Source organism: Hipposideros armiger, unplaced genomic scaffold (assembly GCF_001890085.2).
Source record: "Hipposideros armiger isolate ML-2016 unplaced genomic scaffold, ASM189008v1 scaffold_206, whole genome shotgun sequence".
Classification (NCBI taxonomy): domain Eukaryota; kingdom Metazoa; phylum Chordata; class Mammalia; order Chiroptera; family Hipposideridae; genus Hipposideros; species Hipposideros armiger.
This window is the reverse complement of record NW_017731556.1, coordinates 1,062,648-1,084,701: the sequence shown is the minus strand read 5'-3', so window position 1 is coordinate 1,084,701 and position 22,054 is coordinate 1,062,648. Positions and strand designations below refer to the sequence as shown.

Genomic DNA, 22,054 nt, shown 5'->3' with positions numbered 1-22,054 from the left:
GTAAAACAGACCTCAAAATATTAGTAGAATCAAATAATTAAAAAGCTCTGCTTCAATTTTTGCTCCAGGCTCTCTAACAAAGTACTCTCATATAATTAGAAAATGTAAAATGTCGAGGCGGGGAGATAAAAAAATTAAAACATCAACTTACAAAAGCCAGTGATGACTGTTATCAATCAGGCAGGAACAATCTAAAAATAAAATAAAATAAAAAATAAAAATTATGTATTAGTTTCATGTAATAGTTTCACATGCATTTTAAAATTGAAAAACTGCAGTTTACTCAGTTTCCCCAATGGGAACATTTCACAAAACTGAAGTAAAATTATCACAATCGTTATATTTATATTAATACAACCCACTGGTCTTTTGAGATTTCCCCACTCTCATTATACTTGTTTGTGTGTATGTGTATTTACTTCAATAGAATTTTATCACCTGCAGATTACATATCTACCACCACAATCAAGATACTGAACCTCATGTTGCTCTTTTATAAGCACACCCACCTCCTTCCCCACAACCCCCTTCCATCCCTAACCCTTGCACACCTATTTTTAACATTAAAATAACATCCATTTGTGAACAGTAAGTATAGTCCATAAGAGACAACTCCCTGGTTATATGTCAAATCATGAATAAAGAATTCTATTTTTTTCTGCATTAGTGAGTTAAGTTTAGATTAAGGAACAAATTCTCTGCAGTTTTTTCTCATTGTTACCGTCACATAGACTACTTACTTCAAAACTCAAAAGGAGAACAGTAAGCTGAAAGTATTGTCTGAACGTACAGATTCCGTATTTTCAATATGTTTTAAAAGGCTTTTTTTAAGAGCAGTTTTAGGTTCACAGCAGAATTGAGGGGGGAGATGTTTTCATTTCAAATCCCACTTGTTCATTGCTGCTATATAGGAAAGCAATTGACTTTTGTATATTAACCTTGTGTAGTGCAAATTTGCTATAACTGCTTATTAGTTCCATGAGTTTTTGTCAATTCAGATTTTCTAAATAGATGATCATGTCATCTGTGAAGGCAGTTTTATATCTTCTTTCTCAATATGTATGCTTCCCCCCCCCCCTTTTCTTGTCTTACTGCATTAGCCAAGACTTCCAGTATGATGTTGAAAAGGAGGAATGAGAGGGGAGATCCTAGTCTTGTTTCTGATCTTAGTGGGAGAGCTTCTTGTACTTTCTGACCTTTAGTTAAGTATGTTAATTGTAGGTTTTTTGTAAATATTCTTTATCAAGTTGAGGAAGTTCCCCTCTATTCCTAGTTTACTGAGAAGTGTATTTTGCTTTTGTTTTAACCATGAATGGGTGTTGGATTTTGTCAAATGCTCTTTTTGCATCTATTGACATGATTATATGAATTTTCTTCCTTAGCCTGTTGATGTGATGAATTACATTAATTGATTTTTCAAATGTTGAACCAGCCTTGCATACTTGGGCTAAATCCCATTAGGTTGTTGTGTATAATTCCTTTTATACATTGTTGGATTTGATTGCTAATATCTTGTGAGGAATTTTGAATCTAAGTTCATGAGAGATATTGATCTGTAGTTTTCTTTCCTTGTCATGTCTTTGTCTGGTTTTGGTATTAGGGTAATGTTGGCCTCATAGAAGGAATTAGGAAGTATTCCCTCTGCTTTTATCCTCTGAAAGTGAATGTAGAGAATTGGCATGATTTCTTCCTTAAATGTTTGGCAGAATTCACCATTAAACTCCTCTGGGTCTGATGCTTTCTTTTTTGGAAGGTAATTAGATATTTATTTAGATATTTAATAGATAATGGCCTATTCAGATTGCCTATTTCTTCTTGTGTGTTGTGTCTTTTAGGGAGTTGGTCCATTTCATCTAGGTTATCAAATTTGGGGGCACTGAGTTGTTCATAGCATTCTTTTATTATCCTTTTAATGTCCAAGGTATCCGAAGTGATGTCCCCTCTTTCATTTCTTAGTAATTTGTATCTTCCCTCTTCTTTTCTTAGCCTCACTAGAGGCTTATCAACTTTATTAATCTTTTCAAAGAACCAGCTTTTGGTTTCACTGCTTGTCTCTATTGATTTCTTGTTTCGGTCATTGATTTCTGCTCTAATTCTTATTACTTTTTTCTCCTGCTTACTTTAGATTTAGTTTGCTCTTCTTTTTCTAGATTCCTAAGGTGGAAACTTAGATTACTGATTTTAGATCTTTCTTCTTTTCTAATATATGCATTCAGTGTTATACATTTCCCTCTAAGCACTGCTTTCTCTGCATCTGACACATTTCGATAAGTTGTATTTTCATTTTCTTTTAATTCAAAATATTTTAAAATTTCTCATTTGATTTCTTCTTTGACCTATGTGTTATTTATAAGGGTATTGTTTAATCTCTATGTACTTTGTCTTTCTATTATTGATTTCTAGTTTAATTCCATTGTGGTCTGAGAGCAGACACTGTATGATTTATATTCTTTTACATTTGTTAAAGTGTGTTTTATGGCCCAGAATGTGGCCTATCTTGGTGAATGCTCCATGTGGGCTTCAGAAGAACGTATATTCTGCTGTTGTTGGATAAAGTAGTCTATATAGATGTAAATTATATCTAGTTGATTGATGGGTGTTATGTTCAGCCACGTCCTTACTGATTTTCAGTCTGCTGGATCTGTTCATTTCTGATAGAGGCTATTTTCAAAATTCTTCTGACAGGCAACTTCTGAGTATTCATTATGGTATAATAATATGTATAGTAATATGTATTATATACGTGTGTGTGTATACATACACACATACACACACACACACACACACACACAATCTCATTTAATCCTCATAACAACCCTATGAAGTACACACCATTATTATTCCTTTTTGGCCATGAGGAAACTCAGATACCAAGAGGTTTAGTAAGCTGTGCAAGGTGACACAACTAGCAAATGGCTGATCATGACACCTGAGTCCAGGTTCTTAGCATCTGGGCTATACTGTCCCTCAAGAAACCTATGATGATGAAATCAAGTCATTTTGTGTCACCACTGGTTTCTATGACAAACAATGAAAGTTTTCCAAGTAAGACTTGGTAAGTAATAGTGATCACCCCAAAGCACTAATTACCCTCTTACTCACTCTATTGCTAAACACCGTCACCTTGGCGTATACTGTGAAAGCAGAAAACTCATATGGTTCTTCAGTTGTTCTTCATTCTAAAACATTCTACCAAATTGAATTTTTCATGTTTGTTTTATTTGCATGTTACCACAGCTATAACATCTATGTTCATGTTCACTGTTTTTCTTATATTTTTAAATTCTTAGCAATAGGGGCGATATCTGTATTAATTCGGTTTTCAAAGAACAGACATGCATAAATATCTAAGAGATGCCTTGTTGAGCACAATCACAGTAAACACAATGGCAGAGTGGACCTTTTTAGAGTTTCTGGTTTCCAGGAATCCGGATCCTGAGATGAGAAGAGAATCAAGACCTTCACTGAAAAAGCAGGACCCAGTACCAGGGTATATTGGGGGCACTTTGCTTTAAATCTCATTTACCTGCCAGGAAAATGATATAGCTTATTAACCTACATTAAAGGGTTTTCAAATTCTAGAGGGTAGAATTTCAACATATAAACTTGAGGAGTACATCAACATTCAGTCCATTGCAATGACCTTATATAGAGATGAAGATAATCCAGTCATTTCTGAAAGACCTCACTCTCTACAAAATCTGACTCCAAAAATAACAAGAACTAGGGGGGAGAGTCAGGGTAGACTACTCAAAAACTGCAATTTTGTAATCAGAGAATTAACCAAATAATAATGAGTGCTTTGGAGATAACTTGGATAACCAAGGAGGCAGCTCAGTGTGACTGGAGAGTGTCTCAGGGGACATTAAAAATGCACAGAAACAATAGAGTGGAAAGGCTACTGGAACAGAAAAAGAAAGGGAGGGTTCAGAGATGGGGCGTCAGCCAGGGGGAGTGACTTCACTCTAACCCTGTCAACTCAGACTCATTTGGGTTCTAGAGGCTGCCTAACAACCCCAGGACATTTCCCCACTCCTGTTATTTCCCACTTTCTCTTCTATCTGCCAAGTGGCCTCCTCATTCCCAATACTTACACATACTTCCCTCTGCTAAGGTCCTCACTTCATGCTTCACTGAGAAAGAACAAGCTATTGGATAGATCGCCTCATCTTTCCAACACTAAACCCTTCCTAGGACCAAAGGCCAACCATGCCTCTCCATTCAGTTTGCTCTCCATTATCTTCCTCTCTCGGTCTATAGAAATACTTCTCTTCAACATAGATGCTCTGCTGTTTCCTAACCTTTCATAAAACCTTCACTGACTGCACTGCACCGGTCAGCTCCTCCCATGCTCTTCCCTGGCTAACTTCCTCAGATTAACTCCTGAAAAGAATTAAGAACTCAGATAATCCCCATTTCCTTTTCACTTTCCAACCTATTCTCCCAGCTCTTATCTCCACCACTCTATCAAAGGATCCTTATCAAGGTCATCAAAGCAGTTCTTACTATCCTCACTTGAAAAAATAAGTATACTGAAACTCAAGAGAGATTACTAGGTTGAGATAGCAAAGACATACCTTCCCTAGGAGATAAGAAGGAACCCATGGCTGCCCCAAAGCACTCTTTTCAGGATATTAGACTAAAGACTTCATCTTCCAGGGATCCTATTGCTTTCTTCCCTTATGTCATCCTCCCTGCATTAAATCTCACACTCACTCCTGGCAATATCTCATTGTTTTTCATCATTTTTAAGTGAGAAAGGGGACTTTGCTTGACCTATTAATATTTTCTGTATAGCACTTGATGTATATTATTTCATTTAATTGTCACAACAACCCGAGAATAGGAGGCTTTTTCCCTTTTGTATAAATAAGAAGATTTTGGCAGAGAAGGAATAAAACCTTTCCCGGTATCGGACAGTTAAGAACTAGTAGAGCCAGCATTTGACCTGATCACCTGGATTCTGCCCTTCATCATGGTTAGATCTCACAGTTTCTTAGTTGTTCGTTCCAATTACAGGGTAACAAGGTAAGCACTACTCAGGGGGGTGTGACATAATCCCAATACCTCCGCCGCTCAGTCAGAAAACGTAGGGTTGATAAAAATTTGCTATGAGCAAACACATAAGAAACTGATTTATGTATTATAATAGGATTTTATAATGAGAATTATAATTATTAAGACATGATACTCCACTTTGGTGATCAGGACAGTTTCTCTCCCTAGCTCTATCTAGGAAGCTAAATTAGAAGCAGCAGGTATGGTACAGACTTGTATGCTCACCCATCTCCTATTCTCATTTTGCAGGCACACAGACATTACACCAGCTCCGTGCTGCCATTAAACCTAGACTCCCCTCCTACCCTATGTTCCTGGAACCATGGAATTCCTTGTCCAAAGAGCTTCAAGCTTGCTACCAGGGACTGCACAATCTTCTTTCCCAGACCTGTGTTTCTGAGGGTAGACTGTGCCACTGTGTATGCAACCCCAGGCCCAAAAGGTGGCCAAGAGGCGGCTATTTGCAGAGGTACGAACAAAGCTTCAATGTGTGTCCTTCATGGTGCAGAACTGGGCCTGGAACATGAGAAGAGAAGAGAAGGTAGGCCAGCTCTCCCTACACTGTCATATTCCAGAGACGTGGAAAAACCTCAAGAATTCCTATTCAAACCCGGTTTTCCAGGTCATATGAGATAAGTTTGTCAAGGAACGATAGCGTATATTTTTACAGTTAGCTTATTAGCTTAACTCATAGCTTTTAACTATTTAGATGTATGGTACAAGTCCTTCTGTTTATATTCCTGCTTGAACTTCTCTACTCTCTTACTGTTAGGCAGGGCCATGTGATTAGTTATAGGCTGCTAATAAACAGTTAACAACCGGTGCAGGACCACTGAACGTTTTCTTTCCTACCATGGCATCCAGAGGACCAAGTGTTTTAGCAAGCAAAGAGCTACAAGATGGTGGTGCACCCAAAGGCTTGAGTCTGACTCTATGCAGTGGAGTCTCCCGCAAATCCACAATAGATGTGAGCAAAATATGAAACATCGTTCAGTGAAGCCACTGAGGTTTGGGGATGGCTTGTTAGCACAGCATAACTTTAGCCCATAATGACTACATAGAATTGGTACCAGAAGTAGGATGCTTCTCTTGCAAAAACCTAAAACATATGACCTTGGTTTAGTGGTCAGGGAGCATCCCTGTGATCAGTGAGGATCACTGTGAGGAAACTGATCTTAAGGGCTGGAAAGATAATGATGTATTTTATAAGCTGGAAAAATATTTGGTAATGCATTTGCTTCTGGTGCCTCAGGAGACAGATCACCTGCCTAATGAACGTGCGTGCAGCTCCAGGAGAGATAAGAAAACAAAACATTTGCAATGTACATTGGTTATTACTGGCTGCACTGGACAAGGTATTCAACAGAGAGATGAGCTCAGAAAAGAACTATCCAGTTTGCAAGAATACGTGAAGGGGAATGGACAGATTCCAGACATTTCAGATTTGCAGTGTTTTAAGAGCTAATTACTTCTCAACACCCATACTAATAGTTTAAGCCTTTGAAGGTCATAAGCCCAGAAAAACCTTTTATTAAAAAATTAAATTGCCTCAGGGTAGGAACATATAATGTATCCATTAAATCATTGTATTTGAATAAAATGACTGAGGAAAAGATAAGATTAGGGGTAATGTTTCCAACAGAAGCCAGCCAGTCCCAAAATAGCTTTCTTTAGGTCCAGAAAGAGACCTATAGGGGTGAACAAGCAAATCAATGTAGCAGATCTGAGAGCCAGGTTTTGAAACAAAAGAAAAAAGCAGGGGTGTGTTTACTATTACTAGCACATAGAATTGACTGGAAACAAACAGATAAGAAACCTGGATTTTGGACAGAATTGTACTGCTAAATAGAGAACTAGCCTATGAGCTGGAGTCTTAAAATGACCCTTTGGCTCCCAACCTTGTATATGGAAGAAGTGGGCAGAAAGAGTTGCCTAGTTCCCAAATGCAGCCAATTCTCTACTCTCCACGCACAGTAGCTAAGGAAGATAAAGGGAAGACCCCCGCCCCCAGAGGGTAGAACCAGGGCCTATGAAAGCAATGAACAAGGTAGCATCAGGCCCTAATCAAGAAATACTTTGCTCTCCCAGGGTGTCCCAATATCTGTTGTGAGGGATTTCAGAATTGCTACGGACCATTGACTCCAAGTATCTTCCCTGTTTCCCTTTTTTAGACCACATTTAACTCGTCTACCTTTATATATTGGGTATGTGTGGTGACAAGTGAGGTGCGTGTGTGTGCAAATAACTTGTATTTTTATTTCATAGGTCTCCTAGTCAAGAGAAGCCTTATCTAGATTTAATGTAGAGATTATTGTACATAACCCAGAAATCCTAGACACTGAGTAGATGCAGTAACTGGATAGAAAGTCAGTTTGTACCCCTTGGGAAGGGAGTTAGCATATTCTGTATTGGGGAAGAAAAGTGAACTGGATATTATTTACTGAGCACGAGGGCTGACTTGGTTGAAATTTCCAGCGCTCAGTAATATCCAGTCTCGATGCACATGAGATAAGTGCATTTTCTCACTCCATTACAGTTAGTGGGAGCTATGTGATTTGTTTTAGCTAATGGGCTGTGAGCAGAAACAGCACGTATTCCAAACCCAAGTATTTAATTAACAGCATGAATCCTCTAATAGTCCCTTCCTGTATGATAGAAAGCAGTGTGTCACTGCCATGTGTTTCAGATCACACAGAGACAAGGTATGAGGTCGCTGAGTGCCTGTGTAAAACAGAGACACTCCCCCCCACCCCACCACCCCCCACCAATCTGCTCTGGATTTGTAGCACAGGCCAACCGTAAACTAATAATTTCTGTTGTGTTAAACCACAGTGAGCTTTTGGAGCTGTTTGTTCTACAGCATAACCTAATCTCTCCCGATACACAGCTTTCTTAGTGGGACAGAATTCAAACAAGGTAAGTTAGTTAAATGATCTTAATGGACAGTGGTATCAACTGTTGACAGTCAGAAGAACCAACTTGACCATGCTCTATACCACTGTAAAGTAGATATTGGGGGACCCAACAGCCTTTTCTGTTCATGAGATCTCTTTCTCCCTTGGCATATTAACAATGCCATCAAATCTCTTGTTGACAAAACTTACCCAGTTTACCCAGTCTTTAATTATGTGAATAGTATTTATAAGCTTTAGCTGTCACATTCTGTTCTTCCTTTCTGATCTAAAACAAGGCTATGCTTTTTAAAAATGATTTATGCTTACATCAGATTTCTTCTACTATACGTTGATTTTTTGCTAGTTCTAGAGCACCTCACTACTGCCACTACACAGTGTCTGTATTTGTGTTTTTACTGCAGCCACCCGCTTTTAGCAGACTTATGATCTCCTTTTCATTTGGAAACATTTTCTCTTTACTTCACTTCATTTCCCGTTACAAATGGGCACCAGACGTGACAGCTCGGGAGGAACTGGTATACATCAGTCTATGCTCTAAGAAGGGAGGTCAGATGGTCCCTTTGCTACAGTTGGCTTGGCATTAGCTGTTCCTAAGGCCCCCACAAAGATTTTGGATCCTATTAGCCAGGGAAGTTTGACATTTCTCATTTTAAAACAACATATATAGGTAATTCAGGACAAAAGAGCCAGGCAAGAGACAGGAAAGACTACACCACTATCTCCGCCTGTCAAAACAACTACAGAAATAGGAATGCTGGCATCTAAACAGCTGGAAGCTTCTAGAAGATTTATCAAATCAACATGGTCTTCAATACATACCACCTCTGATCACGCCTCTTCTCCAAAATATCCCAACCTCAGGGATCAACCTAGCCTCTTCCTCCTCTTTTAACCCAAGCCAGCATAAGAGGGGGCAAGGAAATTCAGTGACTTTAGGGAACTATAACATATTTGAGTTGTCAGCCTAATAGAAAAAAATTAAATGTTCCTTCTTGTTTTGTACACACACAAACAGATACCATCTACTCTGTTAAAAATCTGAGTAACATGTTTATGCTTTAGAGTATTTCCTATCATCTCCTCCAACACTGTGGGGGAAAACCGGGATTAACAAAAACAGGTAAATCCCCACCAAAAACAAAAACCCTAAAGTGTACCAGAAAAATGTGTAATTTACAATATCCAAAGATATGTCTGGGTCTATATATTAATAATCCCAGAAAAGTATCAGAAAAATCAACGATTTTCCTATACACTGTAGCTTTTTAAACCTCACCGTGAATGATTTTCTAAATCATGTCCTCTGAGAGTATGAACACCTTTCCCCAGCTGTTTAAAAGCAATTTTGCAGAATGCAGTTTTAAACATCTCTTTGAATGCGACAAGGTATTACCCTTAAAACATGACACTGACTTCACGCTTCAGAGAAGTGCAGACAGAATTAACATAATAGCTCTATTTCACACAAGCTCTCAAAATCTCCAGCAGCAGCTAAACTAAACTAGTTGCATTGTAAATGCTACTAATAGTATTCTTTAAGAAAAAAAAAAAAGGCAGCGAGTCAGAGTCAGAGTAGCATGAACACTAAAACAGCTATATTCAGTCCCAGTATTTTATTTTTTATTGCTACATGCATTTCTACAAAACCCACTCTTATGGACTCAAGTATGTCTCTCAAAATTTGTATGGTGGAGCCCTAACCCCCAGTGTGACTATCTGAAGATAGGGCCTCTAGGGAGGTAATTATGGTTAAGTGAGGGTTAGGGTGGAGACCTAACCCAATAGGACTGGTGTCTTATTAGGAGATGAAGAGATAACAGAGGCCACTCTCTCCATGCACGCACGCACGCACGCACGCACGCACGCACGCACGCACCAAGGAAAGGCCACGTGAAGACACAGCAAGGAGGCAGCCATCTGCCAGCCAGAAGAGAGGCCTTATCAGAAGCCGAATTTGCTGGCACCTTGATCTTGGACTTCTAGCCTCCAGAATTGTGAGAAAATAAATTTCTGTTACTTAGCCACCCAATCTGTGGAATTCTGTTACAGCATCCTAAGCAAACGAATACAGATTTGGTACTGTGAAGTGGGGAGCTGCTGTAACAAATGCTGAAAATGTGGAAGTGGCTTAGAACTGAGTAACAGGTTGAGGCTGAAAGAGTGTTGAGACGCATGCTAGAAAAAGTCTAGACTGCCTTGAAGAGACTGTTGGTAGAATATGAATGGTAAAGGTTGATTGTAGCGAGAAATAAAGAACATGCTAGTGGAAAATGGAGGAAGGATGATCCTTGTTATAAGCTAGCAAAGAATTTGGCTGAATTGTGTTCTAGTGTTTAGTGGAATGAAGAACTTACAAGAGATGACATTGGATATTTAGTTGAAGAGATTTCTAATCAAAGTGTTGAAGGTGTGATTTGGCTTCTCTTTATTACTTATAGTAAAATGTGAGAAGAGAGAGATAAGTTAAGGAAATCCTTAAGCAAAAAGGAATGAGAACTTGAAGATTTGGAAAAGTTCTCGGTCTGCCCATATTGCAAAGAAATGAGAAGGCATATATCCTGGAGAGAACACCAAGGGTGTGGCTGGATAATCACTCCATAATGAGATTACATTTAGAGTTAATCAGCCAAGTCAGCAGAAGCCAGGAATAGAGATGGGATTATACCAGCAAAGACAATGCCAGTTTGGACCAAAGGGAACACAGACTGGATGAAATAAAAGAAGGGGTTTGGACTTCTGAGATTGAATAGGACTACACCACAGAGCTATTTGGCTGCAAATATGCTTTATTCTTCAGGCAAAGGAAAGAATGACCCCAAAGGCAATTCAGAGATCATCAGTATTCTATTCCCCCTAAGGTCCCAAAGATTAAGGCTGTTTTCTACTTGGTTTCTGCGGGCCAGGCCGCCCACACCCCATCCCCCACCCCCGTGCCTCAGAGGCAGAGCCACCAAAAAAAGTGAGAAGGATGGAGCCACTGACTAGCAACCTGGGGCCAAAGGGCAGATATTCAAACAAGACCTGTTTCCAGGTCTAGTAATACTAAATATTTCCGACGAAAAGTTGACATCACTGACTACATTAATGGTAGTCAACAGTAAAATTAAAACAAATACAAGAACTAAAATCTAGACCTCTGTCTCCTTTCCAAAATAGAAAAGATGAGGGATGTTTAACAGCTAACCCAGACCAAAAGATGTTCCTGTGGTCTCCCTCCCACCATGGTCCATTCTATTATGAGACCTGCTGAACCACATCTTTCTTTAGATTTTTTTGATTTAGGGTTTCATTACCTCACTGTGATGATGGCAACAATGTCATATAATGATGAAACACTGAGTGACTTTAACAATAGTGACCAAATTGTGCTTAAGTTTCTATTTCACTCACCCCAAAATAAGCCAAAATTGGATTATTCCAACCTTATCCATTACTATTAAAAAAAAACAACAACTTAGAAGGAAAACCCATAGAAAGTAGGAGTATATCAGCCAGTCCACAGCAAGTAACTTGATCACTGAAACAAAGACTCCAAGTAGAATACTGGCAAAGAAGTGAAGCAATGTCAGTAGTGTCTTTTACCATAAATACATCTGTTTAGTAATTTTATTTATTTATTTTTAGTTCCAAGACAGCAAGGCATAGAAGAAATAGCAAGAGTTTTTGAATCAGGCAAACCAGTTTTGCCACTTATTAACTATAAGGTGTTGGGCAAGTTTCTTAATCTCTTTGATACTGAGTTTCTTCACAATTTAAAACAGACAATAATACTTACTTTGCAAAATTGTAGCACAATTATAGTAGGTACTTAAGAGTGGTAGCTATTTGGCAATAGCTCTTTGTATGCAAAGTATCATGGTAGGTACTGGAATCCTATCTCTAAGAACCTGACCAACTGGAAATGACATTTAGATATAAAGATTGGTGATGAAAGGTAAGAATTTAACAAGGGCTACAGGTGACAAATTATAGGGTTCCTATCTACCTAGTAGGGTTGCGGAGTGAGTATCCTCTGAACAGAGCCTGGAAGATTTTTGGAAAATCCACTTAACACAGAGGAAACAGCAGGATTAAAAGCACAGCCGCAAACACAGTGCCGTGACTTGATTCTAATGAGCAGTTAAGACCAACTGTGCCACTGGACTAGTTCTGATGAGCAACACTACATGGCTAGCAAAACTGGGGCTAGACAAAAGGACCGCTGTCAGGCGAAGAAGTCAAGTACCTGTTTTCTCAAGTTCTGAGATGTTCCTGAAGAATTTTTTTAGGGAACTGACCCCAGTGGTCATTACATGTAATAGGAAGGGAAGGAAAAACCTCAATACAGGGAGAAATAGCGTAGGATGATAAGGGACTAATCCAAGATGCTGAGAGGAGTGAAAGAAACAGACAGAAAGAATATTAGAGTTCCATTTTATCCACTTTGAAAAAATGAATACATTGAGTTTCCCTGAATGATTCCAGTAGGCCTGCCCTCAACTTCTGAAATGATCCCGACTGGCCCATAAGCTCAAGAGCAAAGAAAAATTCCAAACCAGCAAAACACATTAACTGGCACATTGAAAGTGCTCACTACATACTGTTGGCAAATGAATCTTTAAAATATGCCAAATATTGAAACCTGTACAATAATATAATGTTCAAAGTGAAACATGTAGAAAAGCTAAAATTATTTTTTCTTCCTGTTGAGGGGCCACTTTTCACAATATATGCCAAGTTTTGAATTTGCTCAACTCAATATTTAAAAAGACTCATTTGCAAGAGCTATCTTGATCTCCATCTCTACCCAAAGACTCAGATATAAATCGCTCTAGAAAGTTGGGAATGTTGCCACCTCGGTTGCTAAGCTCTTATGTAATATATATATTTTTTTAGGAATCTATCTTTCATTATGTCTTTTGCCGTAGCAAAAGAAGAGCCATTGTACGATTCATGAATATCACATGAAAAAAAAAATTAAACAGTAAGTAAAATCCAACATAAATATATGTAAGATTTACCCAAGAGTACAAGATTATTTAACAGTTTATATAATTATTAAAATAATTAAAATTAAAATAACCTACCACATTAAGACAGGAAAAAAATGGTATTTCTAAAGGAACTAAGCACAATTCTTAGCCCTTTCTATGTATCAGCTCATTTAAACAACCTTCTATGGTTGACACCTGTTATCTTCATTTTATAGATGAGAATACTGAAATATAGAGAAGTTAAATAATGGTCCAAGATTACACTGTAGAGCAGAAAGGGACAGAACTAGGAATGGAACCCAGGCAGTCTGGCTCCAGAGTCCGAATTCCAGTTAATAAATGCAGACAGAATGAAGGAAATGGAAAATCACCATTTGAATGCCACAACAGTAACTGCTGTAGGCAAGATGAGCTGAATGCTCAAATCCGTGGGCATATTTAAAGGAGAAGTAGGACATTTGCATACCCTCAAAATATTTATTAATTACCATGGCAGTTTTCACATATATCCACAGATCATTTGAAACATTTCACTCTCATCCCCTTGAGTATGGACTTGCTTCTAGCAAAATAGAGGATAGAAAGTGAAAAGTAGTAATGTTACAATGCAGAAACCCGTCAGACACCATCTAAACTATAGGATCAAGGTTAAAACACTGATGTGGATATCATGTGCCCCCAGAGATGACTCAACAGAAGGACACAACATCTCTGTGCTATTCTTCCCTCAAAGTCCACAATCTCAGCCTAATTGTAAGCAAACATAGGACAAACACAAATTGAGGGACACCGTACAAAGTATGTGACCAGTACTCTTCAAAAGCGGCAAGGCCACAAAAAACAAGTAAAAACTAAAAAGCTGTCACAGATTAGAGTAGGGAGGCATGACAACTAAATGCAATGTGGTATATGGATTAGATCCTAGGACAGAAAAAGGACATTGGTGGAAAAACTGGGGAAATCTGAATAAAGTATGTCAAGGTTAATTTCTTAATTTTATGTCAAGGTTAATTTCTTAATTTTGGTAAATGTCCCATATTATGTACAATGTTCACATTACAGGAAACTGGGTGAAGGGTATACAGGAACACAATACTATCTTTACAACTTTTCTGTATATCTAAACTTATTTAATAATAAAAAGTTTTTAAAAATTTAATGCTCCTTTGTGAAAATAAATCTCAGAATAAACCAGGAATAGAATAAAATTTCCTCAAGCTGGTAAAGGACATCTACAAAAAAAGAAATATAGTAAACATCATCCTTAACAGTGAAATATTGAGGTACCTTCCCTTAAGATTAGGAAAAAGCAAGGGTATCCATTTTAACACTTGTGTTAAATATTGTTCCAGTGTTTCCAGCCAGTGCAATAAGGCAAGAAAAAGGAAAAAGGAATAGAGATTAGAAAGGCCAATTAAAATTTTTTTTTCAGATAACATATTTGTTTATTTAGAAAATACCCAACAATCCACAAACTGCCAGAACTGAAAAGCAAATTTAGCAAGGTCACAAAATAATGCTTGATATACAAAAATCAATTGCATTTCTATATACTAGCAAGAAGGATGGAAAATAAAATTGAGAAAAAGATATAATTTACAACACCATCAAAAAAAATAAAATGCCTAGAAATAAATTTAATAATGTGTAAGTCCCTATACTGAAAAACACAAAACAATGCTGGAAACCACTGAACTTATTCAATGGAGAGATGTATCATGTTCATAAATTGGAAGATTCTGTTAAGATATCCGTTCTCCTAATTTGTTCTGCAGAGTCAATGCAATCCCAATCAAATGTCTGGTAGATATTTTTTTTTAACAGATGATAACTAGCTCATTCTAAAATTTACATAGATATGCAAAGCACTTAAACAGCTAAAACAATCTTTAAGAAGAACAAAATTCAAGTATTTACGCTACTGTATGTCAAGACTTATAAATTATAGTAATTAAGAAAGTGTGGTACTGATGGAAGAATTGATAAATACTTCAAGTGGAACAAAACAGAATCCAGAAGTAGACCAAAATATGTATATGCTAATTCATTTTTAATAAAGGCCCCAATGCAATTAAACGGGAAAAGAAAGGTCTTTTCAATAAATGTGTAGAGCAACTGGATGTCCATATGGAAAATAAATCTTGACACCCCCCCACCTCACTCTATACACAAAAATCAATAGGAGATAAATAAAAAACCCAACTGTGAGGACTGAAACGATAAAGCTTCTGGAAGAAACCACTTTAGGACCTCAAAGCCGGGCAAAAATGAGGGTGGGTGAAAATTTTGTCAGCAGGGTACAAAAAAGTACTAACCACTCTCCCCATCCCCGCAAAAAAACTGATAAACTGGACTTCATAAAAATAAATCTGCACATCCAAAAGTACCATTAAGAGAACTGGCAAAATTCAGACAAGTGGAAAATATTTGTAGACATGTACCCGAAAAAGGTTTCCTATCCGGAATACATAAGGAACTAAAAATCACTAACAAAAAGATAACCTGATGAAAAAAAAGTAAGCAAAAGATTTAAACAGGCACTTCACAAAAGACATTGGAATGCCCAATAAAGATATAAAAAGATGTTCAACATTATTAATATTCATGGAAATGCAACCAACTTACCCAAAGACCACCAATTCAGCTCCCTGGTATATATCCAAGAGATATGAATATATGTCCACCAATGGCAGTGTCAAAAACATCTGTAGCAATTTTATTTATAATGGCCAAAAACTGAAAACAACTCGTATTTTCATCAACAAGAGAAAGGATAAATGAATTCTGGTATAGCCATATAATGAAATACTATAGAAGAAGTGTCACCAAAGTTTTTCTGTAAGGGGCCAAATAGTAAATAGTTTAGGCTTCATGAGTTATACAACCTCTGTTTTAACTGCTCAACTCTGCTGAATGAACATGGTTATGTCCAATAACATTTTAATAAAATATACTGTGGGCTGGACTTGGCCGGCAGGTCATAGTTTGCCACCTCTTGTTATAAAGCAAAAACAAACAAACAAACTACTTATATATGCAACATGGATTAATCTCAAAAATATTGTGTGAACAAAAGAAAACCAACATAAAAGGAATAAACTACATGATTCCATTCATATGAAATTCAAGAACACTTGAAAATAATCCATAGTGATAGAAGTCAGGAGCGTAGTTGACTGGGGGAGATGTGTGGCTCTACTGATAGGACAAAACAGGAGGAAATGTTTGTAGGGATGAAAATGTTTTATATCTTACCTGGGTGGTGATCACATAGGTATGTATACATACATAAATTTCATCAAGCCATACACTTTATTTTTTGTTGTATGCAAATTATAATTTTTTTGGAGAAGAAAACAAAAATTAGACAATGATCAGAATACAGATCTGAAGAAATTATGTAGAATTCAACATGGACTAAATATCTATATTATATTATATATAATATATAAAAGCTAGATTGAAATTAAAAGACATGGATGATAGAATGAGAAAGTATAACAAGTTGAATCAGCGATCTTAAAGGAATGAACAGAAAAAATGAAGGAAAAACAACACTAAAAGAGATAAACGATAAAACTTTCAAAAATTGATGAAAGACTAACCTTAGAAACAGGAAACACAATCAATCCAGGATAAATGAAATGTCGACACCTAGACACACTCCGTCGTAAAACTGTAGAACACAAGAGAAAACAGATCTTAAAATCAGGAAAAAAAAAAAAAGACAGATTACCAACAAATCACAGTTATTTGAACGAAGTGTAGCATTGAACTAGAAGTCAATGGAATGATACTTTCAAAAGGCTAAGAAAGACCTATTAATCTGGAATTGTATACCAAACAAAACTATCATTCAAGAATGAAAGCAAAATAAAGACATTTTCAGATAAAGTTTGCTTCAACAGTCTGTAATAAACAAGCTTCTAAAATAAATAGATCTGAGATGCAAAAAGGAATGACAAAGGATCCACACACAAAAAAAATAGTAATGTTAAATTTACAGGAGAAAAAAATCAAGACAGAACTGAGAATCTGGATGACAATAACATGTAAGCCAGGAGATTAACTGGCATCAAAGCAAACTAGGTTTCTTGAATTATTTGGAAGAAGAACAGAATTAATAAACTTCACATTAAGTTAATTCATTACAATTTTAAAGGAAACTATCAAAAGAAAGAAATCAAACATAATTTTCATACTAGTTGAGAGGAACGAAAATGGACTAAGAAAAAATCCAAAAGATGGCAAAGTAAGGAGAAAAAAAAACCAGATATGATAAAAACAACCATAAAACAGATGCTAAATTTAATCTTAAATATATCAGTAATTGTATTAAACTTAATTGGGCTGAGAGCTCCAGTTGAAGGACAAAGATTGTCAGAGTAGATTAGAAAATCAGGTTTTGCCTATTTGAAAGAGAAAATCTAAGCCAGTGCTAAATAAGAGAAAGGTGTGACTACTGTATTATAAAACTAAATGGATTTTAAAGTAAAAGGCATCTGGGGGAGTCGGAATAGAACATCACTATAGAATGACAAAAGGTCCAACTCACAGGGAAGACAGCGCCATTCCAAACTTGCATATACTTTCAACTTTTATAAAGCAAAGTTGACAGGATTATAAGAAGAAATTGAGAAAATGTATTATTTTATTGTGATGTTTTTATTTCACCAACTCAGTAAGTGATAGATCAAATAAATAAAAAATTAATAAGGTTACAAAAGATTTGAGTGCCATAATTCTTATGCTTGATCTAAGACATATGTATATGTATTGATATATATGGATATGTGTGTATATATGTATGTGCTGTATACACATATATGTACACATGTGTGTATACACACATATGTATATGTGTGTATATGTACATATAAATGTCTATATGTATATGTGTGTATATACACACACACCTACGTTGCCCCAAAAGTCTTGAGTACGTATTCTCAATCATTCAAGGAGCAGTTGAAAAAGTAACGATGAGGCCACAAACAATTCTCAAATTTCAAAGAATCTGTAGCATAGAGTCCTCATTTGCTCACTACAATTCAAGTTAGAAATCAGTAACAAAAGGATAACTCACAAAACCATCCATGTTTGGAACTAGAAAATACTTCTAAAAATGTCATAGGGAAAGAAAATGTATCATAATGAAAAAAATATTAATTCTTAAAACTGAAAAATATGCCTCATATAAAGCAACAGTAAATAAAAATCTGTAGAATTTGCTGAGACAAATCAATGACTAAAGAGCCCAGAAATGAGCCCAAGCATATCTGGGAATATGTTTATGACAGAGGTGGCACTGCAAATCTCTGGTGTTGGGACAATGACTGCTCCACATAGGAAAAAGAAAACAAATTAATCTTAATCTCACAACATAAATAAAATATAAATTTATATAAACATACATATATATATATATATACACACACACATATACATGTTGGGTAAATTAAAGAACTAAATATGTAAAAAATACAAACTTCAAAACTTTTAGAAAAAAAAAATTACAAAATATTACCTTAATAGTAGAGAAGAATATCTTAAGACACAAAAGCACAAAGAAAAGATTGTCTGCAGTTTACATAACCAACGAAGGATTTTTATCTTGAACAATGTTTTCTAACAGAAATTTCTGCCATGATGGAAATGTTCTGTTATACAATATAGTATAATATAAAATAATAAAATATAATAACCACTAGTCACATATGAGCACTTTGAAATGTGGCCCAGAGTGACTGAGGAACTGAAATTGTTGAAGTCAATATAACAGCATGTTAGCATTTAAAAATCCCTGATGAAAGTCTGTTGTTTTTATATGCTTTTCAGTATTTAATTTTTCATAGAAGAGTTTTATTTTAGCCTAAATTACTATATAAAATATCATTTCAGTTTTGTAAAAAATACACAAAAGTTGCATTTTAGAAAACAAACACACCCAAAATGTTCACATTATTATCTGTAAATGATTTTAATTTTATTCTAAATATTTTTTAAATTATATATTATTCAAGATATAAAAACATAAAGAATTTAATGAACACTGATGTAGTGACCATAGAATTTATGAAATAAAATATTACTGATATTGTTTAAATTCCCTAGGTACCTCTCCCTAATCACGACTTTTCTTTTTTTTAAAAAAGAACAGCTGGAAAATATGAATAATAGACTAGAGCCTTGGCTTCAGGTTTCTTCATTTTGAGATGCCCATATTTTAATATATTTTGGGGGAAATTTAATATACAGACATATGTACCATTTAACAAAGAGTTATAAAGCAAACACCCATGTAACCATTGCTCAGGTCAGGAGATAAAGCATTTCCAGCATCCCAAAAGCCCTCACTGTGCCCTTTCACATTCACAGCCCCCCTTCGCTCCCCCAGGAGATGACCACTAACTTGACTTATACGGTTTTCATTTCTTCACAATTTTTCTTTACTATTTTTAATGTCTATGCATGCATCCTAAGCAAAAACTTTATTTCACCAGGTTCTGAATATCACATAGATGATATCATACAGTATTCTTCACCAATTTGCTTTTTTTTTGCCTCAACATTGAAACACATTTGTGTTAAAACACAAAACTACTTCATTCACCACTGCACTGGGTGGGCTTCATTTTGTGACTAGAGTATAATTTGCCTTCCTCCTATCAGATGGACATGAAAGTTGCTTCCAGCTTTGGGGTATTACAAATAACCACATTAAACCTTATTGTACACGTCTGCTTGTGTATATGTATGAAAATTTATCTAGGGCAGTGGCTTTCAAACTTTTTTGACCATGACTCATACTAAGGAATGACGTTTTACATCATGACACACATCTGTGTGTGTATAAAACTGAGAGAAAAAAAGTTTCATGAAGCAAATACCCTATGACCTGAGACACATTCTGATATTTTCTATTCTGTTAGTTCGTGTTTTACAAATCCTGATCATTATCCACTTAACTGATTTCACAACCCACTAAAATGGGGTTCAAACTTTGAAAAACATCGCTCTAGAGGCTAAATACCTAAGAGTGTAACTGCAAGAACGTGTAACAGGGACATCGCACGTTGTCAACTTGTCTAGATCCTTAACTTTTAAACAAATATTCTTATCTAAATTTACCACTCTATAATTTTAGAGCTAAAACTGTGAAACATCAAACCGTTTTATCTTTTTCTTCGGTTGTTAAACAGTATTAATCACTTACCATGTGCTAAGGATCCACTGGGCTGCGAGCGAGACTGATGGGTTAATACACTGGGGGTGGGGAGGACATTAGGGACCAGGACCTCAGCGAGGCCCCAGAAAGCTCACAGGAGGGGCCTCGGATCCTGCCTGGGGAGGGAGGGGTTAGGGAAGGATTCCTGGAAGAAGGAGGACCTAAGCTGAGTGTTTCTATTTTTAATTTTTATTGGTTTCCTAAAACATAAAAGTAACACATTTGGGGAGGGGGGTAGTCAAAATTACAGGAGTATATTTATTAATAAGTAAAAATCCCCACCATCGTCCTTAAAGTTTGATGCTGAGACTAAATAACCGAAGTTGCACTATCAGTTATCCTAATCTAGGAAATTTTTAGAAGCCCACATTTTAAACTAGTTTTCAGAGTCTATCTGATAGGATCCATAGTATTAAAGCATAAAACGAATCATATTTTCCATAACGAATCTAATGCAAACATTTCGTGTTTAGTCACGTTATTACTTTTCACAGACTTTTTTTTTTTTCTTGGCCTTTTGGCAAGGTTAGAGTGCCAGGTTTCAAAAATTGAGTCTATTTACTGCACGCCCAATATACGCGAACGCTTCAAAAAGTGGCATGAAAAACGGCCAGGCGAAAGCATTTTTTGTTCAAGTCGACTTGGCTTGCCCGGTGACAATTTGTCGGAGTTTCACACTTCGTCCCGAGGAGCCCGAACCCCGTCACGTACACGGCGCGTCGGCACCGGCACACCCTCCCCAGCGCGGCACGGAGCCCGGGACGGTCCTCGCTCCGCGGCAATGCCGCCGCCCTGCCGCCCCCAGGCCCACCGCGGGCCCCGCGGCCGCGGAGCCTGGCCACGGGCACCCAACCACCTACCCTGCGGGGTCAAGAGCCCCCCGGAACTCAGGCGAGGCAACTCGGGCGCGCCGCCTCCGCGGCCATGACGGCGACCCGGGGAAGCGCCCCGCGCGCCAAGGCCCGCGGTCCGCCGGGCTGGGAGGAGAGCCGCCCCGTCCGTTCGTCCGTCCGTCCGCCAGGCGAGTGAGGCCAGAATCCGCCCCAGACGTGTCTAAATCAAGGCTCGGGGCGGTACCGACGGGCTGAATGACAAATGGCAGATGCCGTGGGCTTTGCCGCCCTCGGCAGCCGTGAGGATGGCTGCGCCGAGGAGGCCGCGCACAGGCGGAGCCCGGGAGCCGGAACGGCGCGTCCGCGAGGAGGGCGCTGGGGCCCCTGGCGGGGGCGTCACGTGGCAGGAGGAGGCCCCGCTGGGGAGCCAGGGGGTCGGCGGCCTGGGCGGAGGAAGAGGACAGGCGCCCAGACGCCTGGCCGATTGAGTCACCCGTGTGGGCAAAGCCAAGGTCGCCCAGGTGCAGAGCTGGCGCAGGTAGACCCGAACCAGCCCGAAGCCCCGTACGGTCTCGAAGACTGTTCTCTCAAGTCACCACCAGGATGAACCGCCCTGAGCCAAATCATAAATGAGAAACACGACAGATGCTAGGAGAACACTGCAACAGGCCAAACTTAACTTACCTCCTGGTCGTGCAGGGGGGAGATAATGGCAGCCTGGATGTGACCCCTTGATCGTGGGCCAGGCACCGTCCTAAGCACTTCACAGGTCAATAAACGTGCTCCTCCCGACGACCCGGTGACAAATACTGTTCTCCCCCCCTCCCCCCAATCTTCCAGATGAAGGCACAGAAAGAGTAGACGGAAATAATTTTATAGTTATGGAATCATAGCATGGATGCTTTCAGGACTTGAAAAATTTTCAATGTTTTTTGCATTTCAGAAAAAGAAACTGGAGCAAATCTCCAGCGGCTGCTTTCTTCCTTACCAGATATACATTCCTAAAAGAGGCCTATACTATGAAGTAAAAAGATTTAGAAAGATACG

At 37.8% G+C, this 22,054-nt stretch overlaps 1 protein-coding gene across 19 annotated transcripts in view; it reads right to left on the bottom strand.

The window, feature by feature from the left end:
• PLAGL1 (PLAG1 like zinc finger 1) overlaps positions 1-21,351 on the bottom strand; it is a 64,880-nt gene extending 43,529 nt beyond the window's left edge. For 16 of the 19 annotated variants that reach the window (XM_019653766.1, XM_019653765.1, XM_019653773.1 and 13 more), the window contains exon 1: positions 152-169. The gene's annotated coding sequence lies outside the window, so the exon portion shown is untranslated. Of the gene's footprint in view, positions 1-151; positions 192-16,551; positions 16,623-21,034 lie in introns of those variants that run through there. The other 3 variants (XM_019653775.1, XM_019653762.1, XM_019653782.1) reach the window with 2 other exon arrangements.
• Positions 21,352-22,054: the final 703 nt, after the last annotated feature.